The following is a 5,627-nucleotide window of genomic DNA, read 5'->3' as shown; positions in this document are numbered from 1 at the left end:
AGATCAGTTTACGGAATTTGACTTTAAAAATAATAGTGGAACTAATTTTTATCTTACCGTAATGCATCGTAAAAATAAAAAATAAAATAAAAAACACCTTAAGTTTTTACTAAATTCTGGTGATTTTGCTGTAAAATGTAAATATTTTTTTGTATAACTCACTGTAAAAAAAAACCTCACACTAATTTTACGTTAAAAACTGGCAGCTCAGTCACCAGAATTTGACTATAAATATAAAAGTGGGACAGATTTTTAATTTACAGTCATTCACTGTAAAACAACAGTTGTAGAATTTTCGATACAAAAAGTGGCAGATCGATAAAAAAAAAACACCCTACATTTTTACTAAATTCTGGTGATTGTGTTTGTGCTGTAAAATGTAAAGATTTTTTTTATAACTCACTGTAAAAATAAATAAATAAATAAATTACGTTAAAAACTGGCAGCTCAGTCACCAGAATTTGACTATAAATATAAAAGTGGTACAGAGTTTTAATTTACAGTAATTCACTGTAAAACAACAGTCGTAGAATTTTCGATACAAAAACTGGCAGATGAATTTCTAGAATTTGACTCTAAAATAATAGTGGACACTAATTTGAATTTTACATTAAACCATTGTTAAAAAAAAATAAAAAAAATACCTTGCATTTTTACTAAATTCTGGTGATTGTGTTTGTGCTGTAAAATGTAAAGATTTTTTTTTTATAACGCATTGTAAAAAAAATAATAAAATAAAATAAAAATTACGTTAAAAACTGGCAGCTTAGTCACCAGAATTTGACTGTAAATATAAAAGTGGTACAGATTTTTAAAGTGGTACCAATTTTTTATTTACAGTAATTCACTATAAAAACACCTTAAATTTGGGTACATTCTGGCGTTTTTACTGTAAAAACTATTTTTACAGTGCACTGTAAAAACAACAGTCATACACTACGATAAAAAAAACTGGCAGATCAGTTTCTAGAATTTGACTGTAAAAATAATAGTGCAACTAATTTTCATTTTACAGTAATCTATTGTAAAAAAAACAACAACAAAAAACACCTTAATTTTTTACTAAATTCTGGTGATTGTGTTTGTGCTGTAAAATGTAAAGATAATTTTTATAACTCACTGCAAAAAAAAATTAAAAAATTAAAAATTACGTTAAAAACTGGCAGCTTCGTCACTAGAATTTGACTGTAAATATAAAAGTAGTACAGATTTTTAAAGTGGTACAGACTTTTAATTTACAGTAATTCACTATAAAAACACCTTAAATTTGAGTACATTCTGGCGACTGTGTTTTTACTGTAAAAACTATTTTTACAGTGCACTGTAAAAACAACAGTCATAGACTACGATAAAAAAAAACTGTCAGAACTGGCAGATCAGTTTCTAGAATTTGACTGTAAAAATAATAGTGCAACTAATTTTTATTTTACATTTATCCATTGTAAAAAAAAAAACAACAACAACAACAAAAACACCATAATTTTTTACTAAATTCTGGTGATTGTGTTTGTGCTGTAAAATGTGAAGATTTCTTTTTTTTAACTCACTGTAAAAAAAAAAAAATGACGGTAAAAACTGGCAGCTCAGTCACCAGAATTTGACTATAAATATAAAAGTGGTACCAATATTTAATTTACAGTAATTAACTGTAAAACAACAGCCCTAGAATTTTCAATACAAAAACTGGCAGATCGATTTCTAGAATTTGACTGTAAGAATAACAGTGGAACTAATTTTTATTTTACATTAAACCATTGTTAAAAAAATAAAAAAACACCTTACATTTTTACTAAATTCTGGGGATTGTGTTTGTGCTGTAAAATGTAAAAAAATTTTTTTTATAACTTACTGTAAAAAAAAAGGAAAAGTAAATTACGTTAAAAACTGGCAGCTTAGTCACCACAAATCCGCATGCTCTTGGTTTATTTTTTGTTGTATTTTTGCCTCGTTCCTGTGAGAATCCTGCGTGTGACTGAAGCATTAAGGAGTGGGACTATCCAGGGCGAGCTGCTGCAGTGTGCTCAAACAACCACCAGGTCGCACCTGTGAGCAGATAATACCGCATCATCTCTGTACATGGATAAATACATTGGAGGAATATTCAAATTGACTCTTTTAGGAGCTCAGTTTTCCTCCGAGATCTCACAGATGTTTTTCCATGGCAACCCTCACCTTAGCAGCGTTCCAGGCCGCCTCTGGGGTCTCTATTGTTTTGCCACGCAGCTTTTGTGGTGATATCACAGGAGTTGGGGGGGTCTGGGGGGACTTTCCCCTAGTTTCCTGATATGAGTTTTTTCCCATGTCGTCATAAGAGAGGATTAAGAATCATTGCTGAGCTTGCCAAGAATCACTCGCTGATTTCAGGCCGGCAGCATGCAGATTTTATTAAGAAATAAATACCAATAAAATTAATTCACAGGACCAACAAATAGTCTTCAGTCTAGATTACATTTAATCAATTTTTTAAATTATTTTAATTTTAATTAATAGGGCCTGAGAAGCAGATCAAACGCCGCAAAGGCCCTATTGAAATTGCAATGTTTATTATTATTATTACTTTTACTATTATTATTATTATTGTTATTATTATTACTATTATTATTATAATTATTACTATTACTATTACTATTATTATTATTATTGTTATTACTAATATTATTATTAGTATTATTATTAGTATTATTACTATTATTATTATTATTATTATTATTACTATTATTATTATTAATATCATTATTATTATTACTATTATCATTATTCTTACTATTATTATTATGATGATGATGATGATTATAATTTCTATTATTATTATTATTACTATTATTATTATTCACTCCAGCAGCACCGAGAGCAGCCTCAGCCAAACGACCTCAAGTAATGTCGCAATTTCCAATGCCAACAAAGAAATTTACTCGGAAAAAAAACACTCCAACGTAAGTAAAGTAAGGCTCCACTTTTCCAAAAGTTGCTAGCTTGATGCTAACATTGGCTTTGCGATTGACTGGTTAGCATTAGCGATTTTACATGGCGATTTCAACACCTCCAAATGTGTTAATGAACTACAGCGGTTTGTTGACGCTTTAAAGTGCCTTTTATTGTCGTTATTAAATATGAAATATAAATAATACAATGAAGGTAAACAATAAATGTAGTATAACATATAAAAATAAAAGTAATGATTCACATCAAGGATGGTACTGAATTCGGTCCTTTTTTTTCAAACTAAACTGTCAATAAAACTAAATGACAGCTTTGCCACATTAGTCATAATTTTTGCGCTTAAGAAACTTCTTTACGACTTTAGCTCCAGACTTCTTCTGTTTGTTTGAGATTGTCACTACTGCCACAAGTGGTGGAAAAGTGTATTACAATGGAGTATTGCTGCGGACCACAGCTCACACTGCAAAAACTGAAATCTAAGTAAGATGAAATATCTCAAATAAGGCTGATATTTGCTTATTTTCTGTCTGATAAGATAATTCTTCTCACTAAGCAGATTTTATGTTAGAGTGTTTTACTTGTTTTAAGGGTTTTGGTCCTAAATGATCTCAGTAAGATTTGATGACCTATATTGAGTAAAACATGCTTGAAACTAGAATATCAAGTGTTGCAAAGCTGTGTCATTAACACTCACAAGTATAAAACTACTTTTTTAAAGTAATAATTTCTTATTTCAAGGATGAAAAAAAAAACCATAGCTTTGACACAATTGTGTCTCATAATTAAAACAGATGACAGCCAAATGGACTTTGCTGTTTTATTTTCAATGAAACAATAGAAAATACGTACTCATATAGTAGTACGTAATATTTAAACATTTAACATTTGACATTTCTAACAATTTTGAACAGAAATAGTTCATGAACATTCAGATAAATACTTCAAAATTACAATTTAAAAACATTTGGCCGGGGGCCGGGCTGTATATATGCGCACTAATTGCCTGAAAGAGCACGCACTTGGCGCGATGATGTCATGTTATCCATGGAAAAATGCATTTTTAGACAATGTGATTTGCCTGAGCGGCTAGGAGACCCCGAGAGTAACAAGCGGTTGCCTTGTTGCCTTTCCATTAAGAACAATAAACTAGTTTTTAGTATAAGTTTGCTGGTTTCAAGAAATGTAATGCCGAGCGCATATCATTATGTCAAGATAATGGCACTAGCATTTACTTAATTTAAGAATATTTTTCAACATTTTGAGCAAAAAGGTCTCTTTTTTTTTTCTACCAAGAAAAGTGCACTTGTTATTAGTGAGAATATACTTATTTTAAGGTATTTTTGGGTTCATGGAGGATAGCTAATTTTACTTGTTTTGGAAAGTCTTGACAAGCCACATTTTCTTGTTCTATTGGCAGATAATTTTGCTTTGTTCAAGTAAAATACCCCTCATTTTTGTATTTTTTTCTTTCTTGTTTTTGAACACTGACTTTTTGCAGCTCAGAGACAGATCTTTTTGGGCGGCTGATCTCAAGTCCTGTTGCGGTTTATTTTCAATGCCCATGCAGCTTAAAATGAATTAGTTTTAAAACCTTTATAAAATATGTGATTAATCTATAACTGTACATAATTACTGATCACTAATCACTTGAGTTAACTCGTTATTTTTGACAGCCCTAATTGAGTCCCTTTAGTGTAGTATGTGCATTTCTTCTTTAAAACGTCAGCATACAGTAAACAAATCTCATTTTGACGGCCACAGTTTGACCCTGGGACGGATTATTTCTATTTCCACCACTTCCTGTGTGTGGGTATTGTTTAATATCTCGCAGTTTTATGCTACTTTGACGCAAAAGCGCTATCAGCCGAGCGCTATCTTCAGTGTTTGTCGGACTTCCGAAAGGAGGCGGCCACGTATTGACGCTGTCCCTGACCATTGTGTGCAAATGAAGCCGTCGGGGTCACCTCCAAAGGCCATCTCCTTCAAGTCCAACACAGGAGCGCCATACGTACACGTCAGTCGCCACCGTCAGGTGCGTCTCTGTGTTGGTATCAAAGCGTCGTCGGGGAAGGGGCGAGAAAAAGGTGAGAGGAAAGCGATCACACCTCAGGTGAGCTCATCCTCCATCTGCTCGCTGACTTCAGGAGTTCACCTTTAATGACAGCTGCCTGGGGGAGAAAAACAAGGCGGGTAGAAAAGATACGGATGAGTTCCTGTCAGCGAGAAAAGGGAACAACGCAAGAGAGGAAGCACACACACACACACACACACACACGCACACACCTGTGTTTCCTCCGAAAAACCACAGCTGATGTGTTAAAGAACAGCAGAAATGCGGCAGAGAAGATTCCAAATCGAGATGAAGGTTGACCTGGTGGACGCCTGTGTGGTTAAAGCAGAAGTAGCCGCGTCCATGGGGAAGCTGTGCAGAGTGTTTGTTCTGTAATCTGAAGAAATCTTACACACTTTATCATTACTTCAGTGTAGGGATGTCCGATAATGGCTTTTTGCCGATATCCCGATATTGTCCAACTCTTTAATTACCGATATCAACCGATACCGATATATACAGTCATGGAATTAACACATTATTACGCCTAATTTGGACAACCAGGTATGGTGAAGATAAGGTCCTTGTTTTAAAAAATTAATAAAATAAAATAAGATAAATAAATTAAAAACATTTT

At 32.8% G+C, this 5,627-nt stretch overlaps 1 long non-coding RNA gene across 1 annotated transcript in view; it reads right to left on the bottom strand.

The window, feature by feature from the left end:
* LOC133630388 (uncharacterized) overlaps positions 1-5,072 on the bottom strand; it is a 40,408-nt gene extending 35,336 nt beyond the window's left edge. The window contains exon 1 of the long non-coding RNA XR_009821241.1: positions 4,953-5,072. This is a non-coding gene — a long non-coding RNA (uncharacterized LOC133630388). The remainder of the gene's footprint in view (positions 1-4,952) is intronic.
* Between the last annotated feature and the right edge of the window lie 555 nt (positions 5,073-5,627).

This window comes from Entelurus aequoreus, linkage group LG15 (genome assembly GCF_033978785.1).
Source record: "Entelurus aequoreus isolate RoL-2023_Sb linkage group LG15, RoL_Eaeq_v1.1, whole genome shotgun sequence".
NCBI lineage: Eukaryota > Metazoa > Chordata > Actinopteri > Syngnathiformes > Syngnathidae > Entelurus > Entelurus aequoreus.
The sequence above is the reverse complement of the archived record's forward strand: the minus strand, read 5'-3'. Positions and strand labels throughout refer to the sequence as shown.